Genomic DNA, 24241 nt, shown 5'->3' on the forward strand with positions numbered 1-24241 from the left:
GCTCTTGGAGGTATCTTGCCTCTTAACAAGCGCGTGACAGCTTATGTGTCGGGGCGACTGTGCGAAGCGACCTGCATTTACTGTCGAACCATTCTTGTAAAGAATAAAAGTTTGACTGCACTGACTGATCCCTATTACATAACTCGTAGAACACCAGCGTGCGAAATACGGATGCGGGTCGGATCCAATCGAATGCATGCAGGATCTGGTGCACCAGTAGACGTGTTTTGTGGACGATTCGTCTTCATCACATGCGAAGCACTTTATTTAAAACCTCTGACACGCGTATCGTTCATCTTACAGTTTCGCTTTATAATACCAGTATTGTTATTTAACTTAACTTTTACTTTCAGTAAGCACAATTGCTTTGTCGCATCACTTAGGTGTATTGTTCCAACGCAGGCTTCAGTTTTCCATCTGCAGCTATGCACGATACAGGATTTGATATAAAGTACGTAAAGAAAACAAATATCGTACGACGTGGTTTCCTGGGTGACCCGAAGGATTCTTCAGCCGCCTAATCGTAAAGTATTTGCTTTCCTCGCGAACACAGACGTCTTTCCTATCTGTGAGAGTTACATCTTACGTGTACATGTTGAGGGTAGGCAACTGTTATTGGGCGTGTGTATATAATGTGGTGCCACGTTTGTTTTATGATAATGAAAGAAGGGAGAGGATGATACCCGATGCCAGCGCCATAGCATGTGAGAGACTGATCACAAATGTCAAATGCACTCACTTCATGAGGTACTGCGGAGATATTCAGAATTGAATTCACGTCACTGGCGCAAAGTGTAGCGATCAGGAACTTAACACCTGCTCCTCTGCTCCCCATGCCGACCAAATGCTAACTGGAAAAATTTGTTATACCGGCAGGATTAGAACCTCGTACCTCAGAGTTGATTGCTGCCGTACAGGCGTGCGTTAACGACCGCCACTTCAGGGAGAGCCTAACTTTCCGTAAAAAAATGATTGTCATCGCCTCCGTGCTTTTGTGTGTCGGCGTACGTTTGTAATAATGTGCATGTTACTAATGAGTGATGGTGGTAATGAACTTCACAGTACGTGTGTTCCCGTACTCTTATTACAATGAGTTCGAAAACAATCTTTCGAGAGGATTTGGCAAGAGGGGGTGGATTTGCCACCTTGTTAGGATGAAAATGGCTGATTGGTGTATCAGGTGAACGTGTTCCTGTAATACCCGAACAGGGAGGGCCCTTCATGTGACTTAAATGTTTTATAAGCGTAAAAACAATAAAACAATAAAATAATTGTTTGATCGTTAAGCATTATGTATTTTTCTGACATTGGTGGTTTGTTGGTTCACAGGAGGTGTTACGGTGTGCAGTTTTATATTTAATTTCATTGTGTTCAGATTAGTTCGTTCGTAGGTAGGTGGTGATTCTCTTACTCCAGATACTCTTAAAATGTCGAGTGTCCGTATCACGCCCCAAGGCGTTAACGTTTCTGTGTAGAAGACGGAGTGCCAGGCTTTTTTGCCCCAAGTCAGGCAAAAAAGAAATGCGCAAGAACTCGAAATTTTTTTCATCAGTTGACGACGCGTAACTGTTGACAGCAGCACAATAATATCTTTTAACTTGAGGCTTGCCTTTCTTTCTAAACTTCAACAAGTAGTAGCTCAGCGTTAAATCACAGTGTAAACTAAGGAATAAATGCAGCCGTGCATAATATACGTAAAAGTCGTATTCCTCCTGCTCATACTCATCCGGTGTCCGGCCTTGCTGGTGTTGTGGGAAAGGTGGAGCTTTGTAGCTGTGCGCAAGGCTTCACCACATCCGCAGCGGCCGCCTGCACGTGGTCTCCACGTGGACCGCCGCTTCCTGCCTGTCGCTCCCTACCCAAGTGCCCGCGACACGTGTAGCGCGGTACCTCTGGCTCGCTTCCACTGTGACCGAAAGCTTACTCCGTGGCCAGAGTCTCATTGTAAGTCATATGCATCCGGTTGTGCTATTGTAATTAGTGGAAATACCGGTAGTAGCAGAAACGGACGCAGTGCTGTTCTTCAACCCGAACACTGGTTTCACACGGCTCTAGATGTCCAGTGCAGCCTCTTAATCTGTGCCCAAGTAATGCAATGCTCTCCACTTCAGAGCCTGTACTCAAGTCCTGGCTTTCCTCAACAATTTTAGTCTCCCTTCCCCCCACCCCTATCACCCAACATTATCTCTCTCTCTCTCTCTCTCTCTCTCTCTCTCTCTCTCTCTCTCTGCATGCATGTCCGAAAGAACATTGCCTCGTTCTTCTTAACAACACAGGCACTGCAATATTGTATGTACCCGCCGATACCAGGTAGAGACTAAAAAAGTCCTCCCATATACGGGAATCAATCTCTGTAAGAGTACAGGTTGTCACGCAGAAACGAAGACGAATGGAAGTTTGGGTTTGGCCTTGAGTCGTGCACAGATACGGCTCAAATGGTTCTGAGCACTATGGGACTTGACATCTGAGGTCATCAGTCCCCTACAACTTAGAACTACTTAAACCTAACTAACCTAAGGACATCACACACATCCATGCCCGAGGCAGGATTCGAACCTGCGACCGTAGCAGCAGCGCGGTTCCAGACTGAAGCGCCTAGAACCGCTCGGCCGCACCGGCCGGCAACATCGTTCGTGAAAGGAATTAGACGCTTGTCTCCTCTTATTTATCATATCCTGGCATTCTTGCGCACATAAGAGTATATTGACTATAGCATTCATAAATATAGCTTTTAAAACTTTGTGGTTTTTCTGCAAGAAATACTAGGTTTTCAGGCTGATTAGCTGTAAATTTTTGTCGTTAATGCAGTGGAACAGAAAGTGAGCTAGGTGTGTTCCACTTCATTAAAAAAAAAAAATAATGCATTTCGTTTGTTGTCTGTCTCCTGTTTGGCGAAAGTGACGACGGAATGTAAGGATTAAACTCCTATTGACATAGAGGTCCTTATAAACGTAGCAGTTGCCAGCACTGTTGGTATAATCAACACATTATTCCTCTGAAGTGAAGAATTATCGGGAAAATATTAATCAGGATAGCCGGGGAGAAACATGGATCCTGCTTCCGTTTTCCCTACTCGGCGGAAACTTGCGCTGCATCTTCGCAGGCAACGAGTGGCTGGTCAGATACACTTGTTTTAGCTAATAAGACATTTTTTTAAAAATCTTTGTGAAATTCGGCAAGTCATCGTGCTGTAAATATCGTTCCAGAAAAGATCAGTGTTATCCGTAATTTTCTTCGCGTAATGGTCCTTCCCATATGATTTTGCCAGTTTGCCACTAATATTCGCAACTAATTCTGTACTCGTTGTGTTATAGCACCTAGTTGGAGCAGAACTGAAGTAAGACTGCACTTTGCCATTTTCGCTGGTATATCTTCCCAGCTTCGCTCACATCAACAGCGGCTAGTTCAGAAAGGCGGGTGGTTACAGCACACCCGTTACATCGTAATCAGGCTAGTAACTTAGACAAAACAACTGGCGATTAGCTGCAGCGGTCTGCGTCATGAACACTATGTTCCACGTACCTACTTGTGAGTCACTTCCTGTGTCTCTCGTCCTGGCGCCAGAAGACAGAGAGGGGTGGCGCGGCGGTCAGCACAGTGGATTTGTGTTCTGGAGGATGACTGTTCAAACCCGCATCCGGCCATCTTGATTTTGGTTTTCCGCGATTTCCCTAAATAGCTTGAGGCAAATGCCGGTATGATTCCTTCGAAAGGGCACGGCCACTTTCTTCATCCATGCTTCCCTAATCAGAGCTGGTGCTCAGTCTCTAATGACCTTGTTGTCGACAAGACGTTTAAGACTAATCTCCTTCTCCTCCACCTCCAGAAGAAAAACACGTTACGATCGTTTTTTACGATTATACTGCTTTTCTGTGGATTCAAAATAAATTTTTGCGAACGGAGGCAGGCGAAAGCAGAAAAACTTTTACAACTAAAGCGAGACCCAAGCAGTATAACCACAGGTCCCCGAACACCTTGAAAAATTTCAGTGCTGACTACATGGGTAGAGTCAGTCCAGCACGGTGGTAGTTGTGATGTACAAGTACCAAAATTATTTCCTCCCATTCCCGAAAAATTACAAAAGAGGGCTGATAGCCCTTGGTCTCTCGCGCACGTGCCGATGACTGAGTAGGATGGGAGGACAAAGACACTAGCACACTGTGCACCCCGGAACTAGAAGGCCTGGTGCATACAAATGATCCTGGAGGTGGTATCACACAATGTTTGTAATTGAGGGTACCTGCTGTAAGCGGATCTGTTTATATTCTCACAGAGTGTGAGAAAACTAATTATTTTTGTATGCAAAATATTTGCGATTTGACGCACTTGTTTTGCCAAGTCAGCCAGTGGTTACGTACTCTCTCATTAAATGAACTTAAATGCTTCGATATAATATTTTTTTTTAAATTGTAAGTTGAATAAAATGTTCTCGGGCTTCCATTTCGTAAAGTTGTTAAAATGCCACTAACTTCCAACCAAGGACTCCTTGGCCATTGTCAAGTGGAATGACTGCCGATGGTCTGCTGATACGCCCACACATACCCCACCTGCTGGGTGTGACGTCACTGGTGCTCATGTTATCGTCATACATCGGCATACGTTGTCTCCGTGTTCGATGCACTCTCTTCAGCTTCGCGATCACTGGGTTCCATACCGCGATGGCCTGTAAACCGCCGTCTGTATTATGGGTGTTAACAGTGATTTTTGATTTCGGTAGCTTCAATAATTATACTGTCCCAGAAGCCATTAGTGCGAGCTATCTTCATTCTTTAATGTTACCCCCACGAAATTCAGTATTTCTTTGTATTGTAATTTGTTTTAAAATAAACTGAATATAAAACAGTTTTTTCTTCTTTTTCAGGTGAGTAATTGTGATTTCATTCATATACAATCTCATCCAAAGTGGTCCTGTGAAAGAAACTGCCAGGTTGTAAGTACGTGACATTTTTTTGTTTATTGTTACACAGTATTGGCATTAGTGTTGAGTGTTACTTACAAAAATCTTTTTAATATGAAAATAATGTTTCTACATGCAACGTAGTAAATGGTGAAAAGTGCCCTAACTTGAAAGTGGTTTATCACCACATCTCCAGAAGCTTCGTCTGGAATTAATTTTCTCACTTCAGTAAAACATACAGTGTAATGACTGTTGGCAATTTTCTCGCTCTTTCCACATGTCAGGTGTCACAGGATTGAGTTACTTATACAGGGTGAATGACCTAAAACTTGCACTACAGATACTGCAGAAATTGAAAGTGCTATTGATGCGCGGTTTTCAGGGTGGATTGGTATACAGGGGCTCATATTGTAAGCCAATAAACAAATTGCAATAATACTTAGAAAGTGTATTTTTATGTGTAAATATCCACTTTTTTAAACTGAAAAATGCTTATTGACATTCACAAACTAAAAGTAGGATAAATTGGAATGTCAGTGCTGTTTGTTGCAGGATTATAGTGCAAGTCGTTTACGAGATACCGTATTCTGAAAAGCTTCCACACCGAAACTCGTTTGTGCCATTCAATCCGCGTAGTTACTGGGAACGATATTCTTCTGTTTGCTTACAGTGTACATATGTGTTGCTTGAGTGCATTACGACTTCCTAATCAGTTAGTGTGTGACAGTCCAACAGGTAGATCATGACTGGACGATGGGATTTACTAGGTCAGAAAAAGCCGGCATGCTCGTTGCGTGTGGAGTATGAAGGCAGAATGCAGTTCGTTCTTGTACGGTGTATGCGGCAACGTATCCCAACTGACGCATTCTCCGCCGACATAGGTTCCATCCCTATCACATCTCTCTCCAGCAAGAACTACATATAAAAAATTATGAATCGTGTTAACTTCTGTACATGGGTTGTAAGACGGGAGTCTTCAGAAGTATCATATATCTTGCCTAGTGATGAAGCCATATGTACAGATCACTGCCATGTAAACCGCTTAAATGTGCACTATTGGTCTATTGACAATTCCCATTGGCTCCGTCACGTGTAACATCAGCGTCCATGGAATGTTAACGTGTGGCGTGGCGTGATATGGGGGTAGCTCTTAGGCCCGTTTTTCATAAACTCAGTACTGGAAGCGCATAAGTATCGCAGCCTCCTAACAGGCCATCTTCCACGGCTTCTACAAGACGTTCCTCTGTAGATGAGGAGAAACTCCTGTTACCAACACGATGGCTGTCCAGTCCATAGTGCACGAAGTATTCCGGCGTTCTCCACGAATTGTTCCCAAATCATTGGATTGGCCGGCCCATTCCCCGGATTTGACGCCCGTAGACTATTTTCTGTGGGGAAGGCTGAAAGACGCTGTCTTCAGAGACGTACAAACTTCAACCGATGATATGCAACTGAGTATTACTGCAGCTTGTCTCGACACCTCCGCTGCAATGCTAGCACGTGTGTAGCAGTCGTTCCATATCAGACTAGAAGCGTGTATTGCCGCTTCAGGTTGTCATTTTGAAAACAGTCTGTGATGGTCAGTTGTCTCGTTACTGGTCGGAATCCACATAACTAGTGTATGCACTTACGTTCTTCTTTAGTGTGTGCTATCACGGGCATTGTGCAAGTGTCAGTGCAGGAACTCTTCAAAATATGATCCCTCGTAAAAGACTCGCACTATAATTCGGTAACGAACACTGCTGACATTCTAATTTACCCTACTTTTAGTTTGTTAATGTCAATAGGCATTTTTTGGTTTAAAAAGGTGTATGTTTGCACGAAAAATACACTCTCTAAGTATTATTACAGTCTGTTAGCTGGCTAGCAATACGAGCCCTTAATTACCAGTCCTTTTTGTAAAAATCGCCCATCACCACCACTTTCCATTTCCGCAATATTTACGGTGCAAGTTTTGGATGATTCACCCTGTATTGTTTAAGTAGTTTCGCGTCATTGAGAATTAACCTTGTGTATGCAGTATTGCTTTTGCTTTGAATTTGTCAAGAGCAGCAGGTACAATTAATAGTTCCTAGAAGTTCGTAGTAAATCTGTTCACCCCTTACGTCTGCGCAACGTAAGTTAGAGCATCACTCGACAACTTCGCTTCAAATCCTAGTCAATATGGAGTGCGTGAAATGGTGGGATGATCACTATATGGGAGTGGACTTTCCTTTCGCCTTTGCAGTGACATTCCACGCCATCGTTGCTACTTGTCGACCAGCAGTAAATAATGCGAGCAGCGAGTCGGGTGTGAGGCAGCGCTGGTTGTTCACAACCGATAAGTTCAGGCATTCACCTCCAGACGGCATTCATTTCGCTCGTTTCAGGTATTTTACTGTCTTATCGCAATGTGTCAAGTACAGTAAGTACGAGTCACAGCCTGACAGTATGGTGTGACAGGGCATCACTTGGAAGTGGACGTATGTTATACAGCTTTCACAGTGGGGTGTCGTGTGTATCAGAGCTGCCACATTTAATAGCTGTGTTTTGTATGAGCTTGTTTGCTGTTGTGTTCTGAGGAAGACACTCGGTGCAACTTTGCGTGCATTCTGTTGCTGGTGCATTCTACTATTCATTGTGCCGAAATTAAAATAAAAGATGAAACCGTGTTGAATAACCGGAAAGAGAAATGCTGTCATCTTAGACGCAATTACACTAAATTACTTCCGACCTGGTAGGGATCCCAAACATTCGAGTGGTGCTAAAGAATGTGTCGCACAGTTATGCACACGGTCTTCTTTACAGATGATCCACACTATCCTAGAACTTTTCCAGTAAATCGAAGTCAGTCACTACTGCCATCCTTACGTGCTAGTTTCATTTCGTATTGCTGTGCATCTTTACGCCTAGATTTTTAATCGACGTTAGTATGCCAAGCAGCACACTACCAATGCTGTATTCGAACATTAAGGGAATGTTTTTCCAACTCATTTGCGTTCGCTTACGTTTTTATACATTTAGATTATTATTATTATTATTATTATATTATATTATTATTATTTACGGGGCGCTGAACATCGTGGTCATCAGCGCCCGTACAAGTTCCAAATCTTTCAATTTCCAGTCACGACGCTTCCCGAATGATGATGGGATGATAACACAAACACCCAGTCCCCGGCCGGAGAAAATCCCAGACCCGGCCGGGAATCGAACCCGGGACCCCCTGATCCTGAGACAACAACGCTAGCAGCTAGACCAAGAGCTGCGGACTCTATATTTAGAGCAAGCTACCAGCCATGACATTCCCTAGAAGTTATGTCTGTCGAGGCTTTTTCTCCTTCTAGAGTCATTCTTCGATGACACCTTCCCGTCCAATACAGACATCATCATCAGCAAAAAACCGGAAATTGTTACTCACGTGTCCGTCAAATCATTTCTGTTTATGGAGGATAAAGAGCAGTCGTATGATACTTCCTTTCGGCACTCTTGACGATACTGTTGTCCCTGAAGAACGCTCGCCGTCGAGGACAACGTACTGGGTTCTCTTACCTGGGAACCTAGTCCGACTACTCTTACCTCCATTAAGCCTGCGGTGCGGCACCGTGCAACTCTTCTCGGAAATCTAGGAATATGGAACTTGCCTGTTGCCCTTTATCCATGGTTCACAGGATAACATGTGAGAAAAGGGCAAGCTGAGTTACGCACGAGCTTTGCTTTCTTAAGCCGCACTTGTTTGTGAACAGAAGCTTTCCTGACTTAAGGAATTTTATTATATTCGAGTTGAGAATAAGTCCAAAGTATTCTGCAGCAAAAAGATGTTAATGACATTTGTTATAATTTTGTGGATCCGTTCTTTTACTCTTCTTACGAGGTGCATTCAAGTTCTAAGGCCTCCGATTTTTTTTCTCTGCGGACTGTAAAGAGATAGAAACATGCACATTGTTTTAAAATGAGGCCGCGTTCATTGTCAATACGTCCCAGAGATGGCAGCATCGTACGGCAGATGGAATTTTACCGCCAGCCGCGAGAATGAGAACTGTTTTAAATACTTAAAATGGCGACGTTTTCCTTACTTGAACAGCGTGCAATCATTCGTTTTCTGAATTTGCGTGGTGTGAAACCAACTGAAATTCATGACAGTTGAAGGAGACATGTGGTGATGGAGTTATGGATGTGCCGAAAGTGCGTTCGTGGGTGCGACAGTTTAATGAAGGCAGAACATCGTGTGACAACAAACCGAAGCAACCTCGGGCTCGCACAAGCCGGTCTGACGACATGATCGAGAAAGTGGAGAGAATTGTTTTGGGGGATCGCCGAATGACTGTTGAACAGATCGCCTCCAGAGTTGGCATTTCTGTGGGTTCTGTGCCGGCGCCTGGTCCTACGCCACCCCATTGGCACCAACTTGACTCGATACGCTGGCAGACCGTCTCGTTATGTTAAACGTCTTGTTGAGGAAGTCATCAGCTGTACGAAATACGAAATGAACGTCGTTTTTATTTTTGACCTATAGTGTTGGCTGCAGATCAGTTTTTCGACGTAAGTAATTTTTCTATTACCATCCAAACAATCTTGTGACCTTCTCGGAGATTTCCTTTCTGCATTTGACATGATTTTGTTTTGTATTTCGTACAGAACATGGTTTACGACTGAAACCGCCAGGAATAAAATGTAAATAAAGTCAGCATTAGTGTATCGTGCATTTTATACTAGCCGTCGTTTGTTGTTCAGTGATCGCGGCTAATTGCCCTCTATCTTGTATCCTGTGAATGTGGATGACTGTTTTGGACACCAGTCTCCATCCGGAGTTTATGTTTTGGAGATTTTAGAGTAGTGGTCGTCAAACGTTTTTCTTTAAGAGCCAGTACTGGCGTTTTAGGGCGAATCCACGCGCCGCATCGGAAAGAGGGGGGGGGGGGTTGGTAAAGTGGCAACTCTTCAGAAATTCAGTTTTCACTAAACGATCGTTGCTGATAGCTTACTACTTTCTGCAGGCTTACATAGTGACCAGTTTTCCATACTAAGTGGGTACTGTGGCCAGTGCCATCGCAACAGGACCCCATGTTAGTGATTGTGACTTCCGGGCACATTTTCTAGGCATCTTCACGCCCTACTATCTGAAAGATATCTAGCGACTGCAGCACGCCATTTTGAATCGGACTTTTGTGTTAGGCCAAGTATAACAGAATACAGACTATTTAAGTAAAATAACTCTATTAATTTCATATAATCACAAAGGGATGGAACGCCGGATGATATCTTTGCGTAAATAAAACGATGTAAAAGTCAGTCTGATCTGTAATGTTTTACGTGATATATGAAAGTAACTGTTATTGGAGTGAACACCTTTGTCACTTTTTACGACGAATAGTGTGGCCGTTGTTGCGGATTGGACATCATATAGGCATTAGTAACCCACAGAAAAAACTATCAAACTGAAATATATAACAACGGTAGGCCATAAGATGTTGTTTTAACATTGATCTTCAACAAATTCTTACTCCTCGTACAACTGCTACACCAAGAATAATATAAATGGCTTACCTTACTCAAAAACAAAGATGATTTCACTAAAAAAATAAGCAACAAGCTTGCTCTGTCAGTCTCACTGACAGCAATAGCGAGGTGTATTAAAATTCGGCTGACAACTTCTCGGCAAGCATCGGCGCTGTTCAGATCAAAAGATACCCAACGGCCACTTTTCCCGTCGTGACTGCTTTATCACACCTTCCCGTACCGATTTTAATATTAATTGGTAACATACATAAATTAGTACGTTGTGTTAATTAATAACATAAATAGCAATATGACACGATCACAGATGTTTACTCAATACGTTGAACGTCATTTTTCTTTTTACAGATAGCATTTTATTACAACTTCCTTAATTTAATTTAATTTGATTTGACATTATTTGCTACAAACATTTCAATTTATACGTTAGTAGTGATTGGTGCTATTTGCACACGTGAGTTGTCAGCATTAGAAGACAACTAAATTTTCTCCCTGTCATTTCTGTTAACCCTAACCCTGCAGTGACGGCGCTACCATACAAATCTGCCACTGACGTAAGGTCATGGCCGAATTCGCCGATGTCAGTTAAAATTTATTTTTATCTTAAAATATCACTCTCCCTGTAAGTATTTTGGTTTGTTGTGAACATGAAAGATACATTCTTAACGTTACCTATTACAGGTAGTTGGTAGAAGCTTGCCATTACCAAATACAGCTGAGAGTCGCAGTAGCGCATAACGCTTGATTCGGTCTGCGTGTGGCCTGCGGGCAGCAGTTTGACAACCACTGTTTCAGAGGGTTTCACGACAAAAATAAACTGCAGATGGAAATCAGTGTCCAAAACCATTGCCCTCCAAGGCAACCGAGAATCGCACTCATACGAGACAAGGTCTTCTTTCGCTGCAGCTAGTCCCATCTTCTCCACTGGCGATCGTGGCAATCAGTCGCCATCACTGAACAACAAACAACATTGCGAGACGTTCCGCCTACGGTCCGTCAGCGTACAAAGTCACGTTTCCTGCCGAACGGGTAGCCTAATGGCAGGCGCTGGCACCTATATCTTCGTCGCTCTGTAATGTGTTTGGATGACATTTCCTGAAGAGGGTTCCTATGTTTGATTTTTTTTTCCCCCAGACATCCTGTATAATCCCTCGAAGTTTGTCGCAACTATTCCGGGACACCCGGTAAATACGAGTCACCTGCGACGAGTAATTGAATAGAAGCCTTCGATTCAGTTGCCGATTTTACGTAGGACCAGAATTTCTGACTCTCAGCAAGATCTTTAGTTAAGGTAAAACAGAAGTTTGCATGCTCCGAGTGTCCATTATCGTTCTTCCTCGGACAACGGTTCTCGAAATCTCCAAAATAGGTTTTCCCGAAAAACAGTAGCCTTTCTTCGGAAGAGCGATGCATTCCCTGGGCGTATCTGCTACACTTTCGTTTGGACCATTCCAACCTTTCACTATCCTCGAAGCGTGTTTTTAAATTTGTTCGATGTCTGCATTCATGCCTACTCGATAACTACTCCAAGCACATCAGCAGTATTCTTGATTATTAATGAAGTGTTATTACATATACAGGGTGGCAATTATTGAACTGTATGAAATAAAATCGTCATAACTTCTGAACGGTTTGCGTTAGGACGTTCAAACTTCGCGGTTGGCCGCAGTGCATGATGGGAATTAGTATACACTGTATGGTTTGATTTATCAACGAAGCCCACACTCAGGGGATGGGTTCGTCAACAAGCAAAACTGGCGCATTTGGAGGACTGAGAATCCGCATTTCGCGATCGAGACGTCTTTTAACCCTCAATAGCTGTCTGCGTGGTGTGCAATGTCCAGTCATGTAATAATCGATGCGATATTCCTTGTTGGGACGGTGTCTACCGAAAGTTACGTGAAGATTTGGAAGATGATTTTCTCTCCATTATCCATAGTGACCCTGATTTCGACAAATTGTGGTTCCAGCAAGACACAGCTCGACTCCATCGAAGCAGGAGAGTGTTTGATGTCGTGGAGGAGCACTTTGGGGACTGCCCTCTCGCTCTGGGGTACCCAGAGGCCACTTACATTTTCCTCGATTGGCCGCCATATTCTCCGGATCTGAACGCATGCGACTCCTTTTTGTGGGGCTATGTTAAAGACAAGGTGTACAGCAATAATCCCAAGACCATTACTCAGCTGAAAGCAGCCATTCAGGAGGTCATAGACAGCCTCGATGTTCCGACACATCAGCGGGTCATGCAGAATTTCGCTATTTGTTTGCGGCACATCATCGCCAATGATGGCAGGCATATCGAATATGTCATAACCTAAATCTGAATATCTGTAGTGACGTTCAATTATTTAATGAAGTGTGTGCACTAATTTACATCTTTTTGTATAGTTCAGTAATATCACTCTGTATGTGTTACTGCGTTACGACCGGTTTGGTTCCTTGAACATCTTCAGGTCGCCGAGTTGTGCAAACCTCGTGACACACAACTCGTCGACCTGAAGATTTTGAATAAGCCAAACCGGTTTAACACAACAAGTGTGTAATAATACAGCTGAGGTAGTTTTCATTAACATTAGCGTCAGCTGTGGTGCTCAACTTGATAGTTTAGTTCAGCGGTACTTTTAGAACTATTTAAGCTAGCTGCTTGCTTGCCGTTTCCAGTACAGGTGCACTGCGCGTAGTTATAACCCTCCCATCAAATCTATTTCTTCGATTTTGCTTTACAACAACTGATTTTACGTACTCGTTCCACTTTGTATCGCTTTTTGGCATTACTCCCATTTATTTATACCCTGTCACAACTTCAGTAGTTGACCATTAATGCTGTAGGCGGATATTGTCGGGTGTGTCGCCGGCCGTGGTTACCGAGCGGTTCTAGGCGCTCAGTCCGGAACAGCGCGACTGCTACGGTCGCAGGTTCGAATCCTGCCTTGGGCATGGATGTGTGTGTTTCCTTATGTTAATTAGGTTTGAAGTATTTCTAAGTTCTAGGCGACTGATAATCTCAGAAGTCAAGTCCCATAGTGCTGAGAGCCATTTGAACCTAACATCAGCTGTCAACAGAGAATCTCGCGTTTCCCCCTCATACTTCCCGGCGGCCGTTTCCCATATTGCGTCGCGTTACTCATGAACAGCATCGTCAAGTGTTTGAGTGTCACGCATAAAAGTGCGGGAGAACCGATGTGGCAACACTGTAGCGGCAAGTGAGAAACGTCAGCTGTAACGTAATTATAATCAGATTGTAATTGGCTCCTTTAAATGACACATGAGGGTAGCAAAATGGGATAGCATGGGGATAGCACGAATTGAAGGTTCTAAGTAGCTGGCAGCATGCTGTGTGGATGTCACGGGGATCTAACCCACTGTGCCACACTGGGGTAGTGCACGATGAGCAGGATACGGATTTTTTCAGCTGTCTAAAACCCATTTTAGATGCTCGTCCGATTTTGTGTGGGGGGCACTGTGCCGGGACGAGGAAGGGTCGTGCGAAACGTTGTTGAGGCCGGACCGTTGACGTAACGCAATTATCCGTTTGGGGCGCATTGTGTGAGCGACGAGCGAGGAGGTCGTTGGCCCCGCGGGTTGTGGGAGGCGGCGCTTGGCGCGGCGCGCGGGTCGTTGACACACAGTGTCTGCGCAGGAAACAGGGCCAGCGGCGGCCCGAGCGCGCGGGTCAACAGCCTCGCGGCGGGGTCTGGCGCTGCCGAACCCGGCCGGCGTTCCGCCACCAACACGTACCGCTCGCTGCTCATCTGCAGTACCAGGCGGCCAGCCCAGCCCGTGTTCATGTTGCCAGATAAAGGTTGCCTAGGGAGCGACAAAATTATTGATCGAATTCAAAAATATTATTGAAATACACTACTGACCATTAAAATTGCTACATCTTGACCAGACGTTTTCAATTGCTGAGAGAATGTGCTGGCCAGGGCAGCAGTGGAAAATTTTCTGTATCCAGAAAGGCCCATACAGGACCTGCAACATGCTGTCGTGCATTATCTTGCTGAAATGTAGGGTTTCGCAGGGATCGAATGAACGGTAGGGCCAAGGGGCGTGCGGTCGTGCATTATCCTGCTCAAATGTTGTTTGGCAGGGATCGAATGCAGGGTAGAGCCACAGGTTGTAACACATCGGAAATGTAACGTCCACTGTTCAAAGTGCCGTCAATGCGAACAAGAGGTAACAGAGACGTGTAACCAATGGCAGCCAATACCATCGTGCCGGGTGATGGCAATGACAAATACACGCTTCCAATGTGCATTCACCGCGATATCGCCAAACACGGATGTGACCATCATGATGCTGTAAACAGAACCCGGATTCATCCGAAAAAATGACGTTTTGCCATTCGTGCAGCCAGGTTCGTCGTTTAGTACACCATCGCAGGCGCTCCTGTCTGTGATTCAGCGTCAAGCGTAACCGCAACCATGGTCTCCGTGCTGATGGTCCATGCTGCTGCAAACGTCGTCGAAATGTTCGTGCAGATGGTTGTTGTCCTACAAACGTCCCCATGTGTTGACTCAGGGATCGAGACATGGCTGCACGATCCGTTCCAGCCATGCGGATAAGATGCCTGTCATCTCGACTGCTAGTGGTACGAGGCGTTCCGTATTACCCTCCTGAACCCACCGATTCCATATTCTGCTAACAGTCATTGTACCTCGACCAACGCGAGCAGCAATGTCGCGATACGATAAACCGCAATCGCGATAGGCTATATTCCGACCTTTATCAAAGTCGGAACGTGATGGTACGCAATTCTCCTCCTTACACGAGGCATCACAACAACGTTTGAACAGGCAACGCCGGTCAACTGCTGTTTGTGTATGAGAAATCGGTTGGAAACTTTCCTCATGTGAGCACGTTGTAGGTGTTGCCACCGGCGCCAACCTTGTGTGAATGCTCTGAAAAGCTAATCATTTGCATATCACAGCATCTTCTTCCTGTCGGTTAAATTTCGCCTTTGTAGCATGTCATCTTCGTGGTGTAGCAATTTTAATGGCCAATAGTGTAATAAAAAGAACTGACCGTAGTCAAAGCCTCTCAGAGACAACATCGACCGGCAACAAATACGACGCCGAAGGGCTTCGAATAGTTTTCTAAATAATAATAATAATAATAATAATAATTGTAGTGTGACTACAAGGGGCTGTGTTTTTTTGTTTTTTGATTGTTGGCAACAATCAGTTGCAGAAGGGGATAGCCACACCGGAGCGAGCATCGCCGGAACACGGCAGTACGTAAACTCAGGTTGTAGTGTCCAGTTGCGCGAAATATGTCGGTAAGAAATCCCGCCAAGTGCGAGCTCAGTGCCGTGATCCACTTCCTACTCGCGGAACGAATATTTTTTTCACGAATTAAAACGGTTCACGGCGACGGTGTTAGAACAGAACGAGTTTGTTTATGTGGTGTAAGGGTGTTTAGTGGAGGCAAAACAAATGTTCATGACGAACATAGGAGTGGAAGACCTTCAATTTTGACTGATGAGGGTTCAAATGGCTCTGAGCACTATGGGGCTGAACTTCTGAGGTCATCAGTCGCCTAGAACTTAGAACTAATTAAAGCTAACTAACCTAAGGACATCACACACATCCATGCCCGAGGCAGGATTCGAACCTGCGACCGTAGCGGTCGCGCGATTCCAGACTGTAGCGCCTAGAACCGCTCGGTCACAGAGGCCGGCTTTGACTGAGGAGTTGGTCCAAAAAATCGTGAAGACTGCCGATTGACGATGTATGAAACTTCTTCTATGTTTGCAGTACTTCTTATACGAGACGCTCTCGAAAAATTGGTATATCGGAAACGGTGCGCAAGATGGCTCCCAAAACAGCTGACAGAACAGCAAAGAAAAAATCTGATCGCTAGCGCCCGCGAGTTCCTTGAGCTACTTCAATCAGGTCTGCTGTGAATAGAGATGAAACGCAGGTGGTTCATTACACGCCTGAGACAAGACCGTCGACACAGCAGCGTCACATTAATTCCCCATCTGTCAAAAAATTCAAATCTACAATTTCGGGAAAAAAACTCATGCTGTCAGTGTTTTGGAGCCGAAAAGAAGGCCTTTTGTCTACATCCTGTCTCAGCGGGAGACCATCAACTCACAATGGAATTGCGAGATCCTGAAAAAAGTCAAAATGAGCATTCAAAACAAAAGCAGTGGAATGCTGACTAGAGGAGTGTACTTGTTGTACGACAACGCCCGTGCTCACACAGCCTAGGTGCTCTTGGTCTCATTTGTTTGGCACGTTTTGACCCCCCTCCCCTTCCATGTAATCCTTTTTATTTGGCGCCTTCAGATTATCATCATTCCACCTCCCTAGAGGCATACATGAGTGGAATGAAATTTTCGACTGATAAGCAGGTGGAGCATAAAGAAACTTGTGCCACGACTTACCAAATGCATTGAACGGGATGACGATTATGTGGAAAAATATAAAGATGTGCATAGACAGGTCTCAGCAAAACAAAAAATGGAAACACGGCATATACTGCGTCTCTTCAGGCTTTCCTGGTTGACCAGTTGGAATCAGTAAACTGTGCAATAAATTCGAAAAGTTTAACAACGCAATGCGCAAACGAAGAGTTTGTATTTATGACAGACAACATACCAAAAAAGAATGACTCAGAATAGACGAAATCCCACTTACATCCTTGACTCTGAACCGAATATAATAATACCCTTGTACAAGATAGGCAACGGCCTTGCCACAGTGGACACGCCGGTTCCCGTCAGATCACCGAAGTTAAGCGCTGTCGGGCGTGACCGGCACTTAGATGGGTGACCATCCGGGCCGCCATGCACTGTTGCCATTTCTCGGGGTGCACTCAGCCTCGTGATGCCAATTGAGGAGCTCCTCGACCGATTAGTATAGGCTCCGGGTCAAAGAAAACCATCATAACGACCTGGAGTGCGGTGTGCTGACCACACGCCCCTCCTACCCGCATCCTCAGCTGAGGATGACACGGCGGTCGGATGGTTCTGGTGGGCCACATGTGGCCTGATGACGGAGTGCTTGTACAAGATACCAGAAAGGGACACACACAACCGAAACGTCTTTCCGGCTTAAACGAAGAAACAAACAATTCTCGTAATACTGCAGTGCCCGTGCTAGTTCGACGTACTCTGCAGTGTCCTTCAGACATGCAAAACGAGGTGTTCTATGAGGAAAGGTTTATCAGCAGACGGAACGCAACTCCGGGTCACATCCATCGCCTAATCTCTCTCTTTCTGATATTTTTACGTGTGAGGCAAATTGGGAGGTCAAGTGTAGTCAAATAATTCTTGCACGCTGGAAGGGAGCAGACCACCTCGCTCGCTATCAAAAACAGACTACTTTACATTGACTACACTGCACTACATACATAAATGTATCAGCTACCTGTATCAGTAGTTATAAACACATAAAATAATACATAGAGGTAACTTTACAAATCTACATACACTCCGTGAACCTCTGCAAACTGACTGGCTGAGGGGTACTTTCTGTGTTAGACTTTCTTCATGCTCACGAATGGAACGTGAAAACAATGATTGCTGGACGTGTTACATTAATATTAGTTTCACGGTCTCTACGTGAGCAGTACTTATGGATATGAAGATTGTCAGCAGATTCTGCTTGGAAACTAGTTATCGATTTCTTGGTCTAACAGCCGAGGTTTTCAGCGTTTTTGGTGATCTTTCTCGGGATGAAACAATCCTGCAATCCTTCCCGCAGTCCTCAGAATAACCACCGATGTGCAGCCGACTTTTTTAAGCTTCTAATGTAAATATTAAAAAATAATTATCAAGATAGTTCACAGATGTCCATACTATAACAGTGACGGCATGATTCTAGAATTTTAAGACAGCTGGAGGTCGCTGAAGACCTTTCAAAATCGACTTTTCATGTGAAACCTAGGATACAAAAGGCGCATAAAATAAAATTATTATTATTACTACATGTCTGCATTTCCTGCACCAGAAGTAATTGCATAAAGAGGATCGTGAGACTGAAGAATGAGATATCAAATTATCACCAGAACTGGATGTTTCACTATCAGCTGCCAGCTACACACTAATTCTTCCGCGTAATTTATGGATAGGTAAAGTCGTTAACCTCGAGTGACCTCGAGGTCAAGTGTTCTTTTTTTGCCTCTTAGTTCAGCAAAATATTTTAGAATCGCCTTCAGCAGCTGTGGAATGCCATTGATGTACTCGTGGCAGAAGTACAGCAGCTACCAAATACCAACTAGCTTGAGGATGGGGGCGTATGAGGAAATCCACGGGTAGGCATAAAGTAATGTAACTTTTGCTGTTTGATAGATACTGGAACCAAATATTGCACATGTTGTTATTAGGGTATTCGCTATAATCTAAAATTATTTTATCGGATAATTTGATCATTACTATGCTGGGTGTTTTTAGAACATATGCATGAGGAGCATTTTCTCAAAGATTACTTTACTTACCATTCTCACCATGTGATAGGTTATTCTTACTGATTAGATAAGCAGATCTGTGGACCAGCTCTTAATATCTTTCTTAGAACTCTCACAATCATTTTTTAAAATTTGTGTGTATGATACAAGCCACTTTGTATTTCACAATGTTTTAAATAAATTTGGCAGTAATACGCTTTGGAAAACTTTCGCTAAAAAAATTGTGTAACAGTACTTACAAAGTCTGTAGGAAATTTCACCTTTCTATATGCAATGGTTAAGCAGAAAATGTTACAAAGTCTGTAGGAAATTTCACCTTTCTATATGCAATGGTTAAGCAGAAAATGTTCCTTATACACTAAAAAATGTAAGTTACGGGAAATGCAAAAAGAAGATTTTGTTAGGATTCAAGCGATAGCCAAGTAACTTAATGTTGGCTATAACCATACGTTCGAGCTTCTTGATTCACATGTAGCTCTCGTCTTCTAGTCTCATTCTTCAGGCGTGCCCTTTTGGCAGTTACGCTCATTGACATTTCAGAACTAGCAATACGCATATTATCAACCTTCTTCAATAGCTTCTCAAACTTTATTTAAACGTAAGAAACGACTTCGTCATTTCCTTAAAAACCTTACTGCAAGGCGTTTTAGACATTGGTGCTTCTTGTTGTAACAGCAGAACAGTGAACGTTGGATTCGTACACCACAGACAGTAACAGCAGGCAAAGATAACGCATCGTAAACTTCTATAGTCTTCAGGTGCTTCGCTGATGGCAGGAAATATAAAGCATCGCAAACAAGACTGTCGTGTAGACAAGGGGGCGTGATACTACGGACTGGTTGAACCAAAGTGGATTTTACGTCATTTGCAGTACGAATTAAACTCTCAAAATCGGAGACATAGTTTTTAACATGCTACATAACTCAATGGCAGCAAAACATTTTCAAGATTTTTGACTAGTTTTACGTACAGTAGATGTAACTCCATCTCGGGTTCAGGAGCATGGGACAGCGTCCGGTCGATGAAATGTAGTAGTACTGTCGCAACAGCCGTTATTTCTATGTTCTATTTTGCGGCCAGTTTCGGCGTTCCAGTCACGTCATCTTCGGGCCTGTTGCATGAGCGATACAAAGTACCATTCGTGCTTGTATAAAAGAAGGTACCAATAATCCTATGTGATTCCGTAGATATCCGAATTCATAAGCATGTACACTCTTAGCACATGTGACAGCAACTGTCAAACGAAGTCCCATTTGGTTTGACAGTTGATGTCACGTATGTAAAGAGCAGATGTGCTGACGAAGTTTGGGTATCTACGGAACCAGATAAGATTATTGGAGCCTTCTCTTATACACTACTTGCCATTAAAATTGCTACACTAAGAAGAAATGCAGATGATAAACGGGAATTCATTGGACAAATATATTATACTAGAACTGACACGTGATTACATTTTCACGCTATTTGGGTGCATAGATTCTGAGAAATCAGTACCCAGGACAACCACCTCTGGCCGTAATAACGGCCTTGATACGCCTGGGCATTGAGTCAAACAGAGCTTGGATGGCTACAGCTGCCCATGCAGCTTCAACACGATACCACAGTTAATCAAGAGTAGTGACTGGCGTATTGTGACGAGCCAGTTGCTCGGCCACCAGTGACCAGACTTTTTCAGTTGGAGAGAGATCTGGAGAATGTCCTGGCCAGGGCAGCAGTCGAACATTTTCTGTATCCAGAAAGGCCCATTCAGGACCTGCAACATGCGGTCGCGCATTATCCTGCTGAGATGTAGGGTTTCGCAGGGATCGAATGAACGGTAGAGCCACGGGTCGTAACACATCTGAAATGTAACGTCCACTGTTCAAAGTGCCGTCAATGCGAACAAGAGGTGACAGAGACGTGTAACCAGTGGCACCCCATACCATCACGCCGGGTGATACGCCAGTATGGCGATGACGAATACACGCTTCCAATGTGCGTTCACCACGATGTCGCCAAACACGGATGCGACCATCATGATTCTGTAAACAGAACCTGGATTCATCCGAAAAATGACGTTTTTCCATTAGTGCACCCAGGTTCGTCGTTGAGTACACCATCGCAGGCGCTCCTGTCTGTGATGCAGCGTCAAGGATAACCACTGCCATGGTCTCCGTGCTGATGGTCCATGCTGCTGCAAACGTCGTCGTACTGTTCGTGCAGATGATTGTTGTTTTGGAAACGTCCCAGTCTGTTGACTCAGGGATCGAGACGTGGCTGCACGATCCGTTCCAGTCATGCGGATAATATGCCTGTCATCTCGACTGCTAGTGATACGAGGCTGTTGGGATCCAGCACGGCGTTCCTGAACCCACCGATTCCATATTCTGCTAACAGTCATTGGATCTCGACCAACGCGAGCAGCAATGTCGCGATACGATAAACCGCAACCGCGACAGGCTGCAATCCGACCTTTATCAAAGTCTGAAACTTGATGGTACGCATTTCTTCTCCTTACACGAGGCACCACAACAACGTTTCACCAGGCAACGCCGGTCAACTGCTGTTTGTGTATGAGAAATCGGTTGGAAACTTTCCTCATGTGTGCACGTTGTAGGTGTAGCAATTTTAATGGCCATTAGTTACAAGCACAAGCGGTACTTTGTGTCATACATGCGACAGTCCTGAAGATTATGTGATTTGAACGTCGAAACAGTTTGCCAAATATAACGGCTGTTGGTACAGTATTATTAGTATTTTACGTACATCGCCTCCTTAAGTGGGACTGAAGTACTCGCTGCTTCCCGGGCATCCTCGACCGCAGAGTAGACCGTGCTGGCAGAGTGGGTGTCACAGTGTGCTACAGACTGGTCTAGGGGAACCCGCGACGCGTTGCGCTGTGCGCCGCTTCGCGGATGTTTGGCGGGCTGCCGCCGTCGCAGGCGCAGCGTGTCGGGAGCCGGGTTTGCGTCATTCGGCCTCAATTCGGCAGTCGCCGTGGCCGCCTGTCGGCCATCCCACCCGCTTCCCCAGCCTTCCTATACGGCGTACTCTATACGCCGCCGTCTGCCCTGCCTCACGCCAACGGCTGTGCCTCTGACTTGCGCGACCTCGTTTCTCACGAGTCGCTCGCAGTGAATCCCTGCTCACAACACGTTGCAGCATAATACCTTCCGGGTCGTAATTCGACACAATTCTATCTTCGCCTCGTCCGTGACCTTTGCAACAAGAAAACGGCTGGTGTTCTTGAACTACTGCGCGAAACTATGCAAATTACGAAGTTAGGCTGATCCAAAGTATTACAGACCCCTATCAGTGCTCTTCCATAAGTATAAACTGTCCGCAGCTCGTCGTCTTGCGGTAGCTTTCTCGCTTCCCGCGCACGGAATCCCGGGTTCGATTCCCGGCGAGGTCAGGGATTTTCCCTGCCTGGTCAGGGATTTTCCCTGCCTCGAGATGACTAGGTGTTATTGTGTCGGCTTCATCATCATCATCCATCCCCATTACGGTCGGAGTAAGGCAATGGCAAACCACCTCCGCTAGGACCTTGCCTAGTGTAGACAAGTGTAATGTGCTGCGAATACATAGAAAGAAAGATCCCTTATCATTTAGCTACAATATAGCAGGTCAGCAATTGGAAGTAGTTAATTCCATAAATTATCTGGGAGTAAGCATTAGGAGTGATTTAAAATGGGGTGATCATATAAAGGTGATCGGCGGTAAAGCAGATGCCAGGCTGAGATTCATTGGAAGAATCCTAAGGAAATGCAATCCGAAAACAAAGGAAGTAGGTTACAGTACGCTTGTTCGCCCACTGCTTGAATACTGCTCAGCTGTGTGGGATCCGTACCAGGTAGGGTTGATACAAGACATAGAGAAGATCCAACGGAGAGCAGCGCGCTTTGTTACAGGATCATTTACTAATCGCGAAAGCGTTACGTAGATGATCGATAAACTCCAGTGGAAGACTCTGCAGGAGAGACGCTCAGTAGCTCGGTACGGGCTTTTGTCAAAGTTTCGAGAACATACCTTCACCGAAGAGTCAAGCAGTATATTGCTCCCTCCTACGTATATCTCGCTAAGAGACCATGAGGATAAAATCAGAGAGATTAGAGCCCACACAGAGGCATACCGACAATCCTTCTTTCCACGAACAATACGAGACTGGAATAGAAGGGAGAACCGATAGAGGTACTCAAGGTACCCTCCACTACACATCGTCAGGTGGCTTGCGGAGTATGGATGTAGATGCAGTCAGCGGTACGCATCGTCCCCTACGCTCTCGGAGTATGGGACTTCATCTTCATGTATAAATTGTTCCGAAGAACGTTTCTCCATTGATCGATCGACGTTATCGACTCGTATTTAATACCATCAGAAACCGATAGAGCGGCCACGGGGGTTGCTAGAGAGAAACAGGGATGGCGGTTATCGCTGAAACAACTGATTCTCGTTTATACGCAATATTTCCACGCCAGTTTAACGTGACCGTTAAGACGGCTCAAAATTACCGGCTTCCGAAGGAAGAGATTCTTTTTATTATTCGTATTACTTCCCGTAATAAACGAAGATGTCCAACAAGGATTGAAAACATTTCATGCTCTAAAATATTAAGCTAAATAGGCAAATAAAAGAAAACGTAAACTGTCTACCGTTCGCTGGTTTTCTGGAAAAATGAAAAGTGGTTGAATAGTACAAAATCATAAGAATTCTCTTATTGTTTCTAATATCTTGTAACTCCGCTCAAAAATCATGGTGTAATCAGAGACCATACAAACTTACTGTCAGATTAGAGCTGTGTGGAGGATCGAGACTCGAACTCGGGAACTTTGCCTTTCGCGGGCAAGTGCTCTACCAACTGAGCTACCCAAGCACGACTCACGCCCTGTCCTCACAGCTTTACTGGCGGAAGTACAAATATAAATTACTCATTTTTTAAAAACGAAAAATTTTAACACTGCTTCTATGACTGATTGATACTTCGGCCTTTTTTCGGTTATTTGTAAAAATAGCACATATTTTATAACCAAAACCAAACAAATGCTGAAAAATACCGGTTATTCAGAACTAATATAGTACTATCGGTGTTAACCGATCGGTTTTCCCCTCCCTAGAGAGAAACTTCAAAAAGCTAAGTAATGCAGACAAGTGCACAGTCGTCACATTCTCTACAGAGAATTTCGCTAAAAAGAGAAGTTTGGGGCGAGTTGGTGCTGCGATAAGACGCCTATGTTCCAATCCAGTGTTTCATTCTCCGCACACATACTCTTCTTCTAAGCAGGGTAAACGCTAACGGGAATAATCTGTATGTGACTGATTTCGTAACAACAGAAACGTCAAAGCATCACACTCCTGCTGTTAAAGTGAAAGGCGATTGACGTATTCCTGCAGCTTTGCCATTGCAAACATTGTTCCCGGAAACAGCTGTACCCGGGTGTAAGATGTCAGGTCTTA

General features: G+C 44.5%; 1 protein-coding gene and 1 pseudogene across 1 annotated transcript in view; both read left to right on the top strand.

Annotated features, from left to right (window-relative positions):
• Positions 1-24241, top strand: part of LOC126115533 (pneumococcal serine-rich repeat protein-like) — a 543274-nt gene that overhangs the window by 328638 nt on the left and 190395 nt on the right. The window lies entirely within an intron of this gene.
• LOC126104932 (5S ribosomal RNA) lies at positions 17083-17200 on the top strand (annotated as a pseudogene).

Source organism: Schistocerca cancellata, chromosome 1, assembly GCF_023864275.1.
Source record: "Schistocerca cancellata isolate TAMUIC-IGC-003103 chromosome 1, iqSchCanc2.1, whole genome shotgun sequence".
Classification (NCBI taxonomy): domain Eukaryota; kingdom Metazoa; phylum Arthropoda; class Insecta; order Orthoptera; family Acrididae; genus Schistocerca; species Schistocerca cancellata.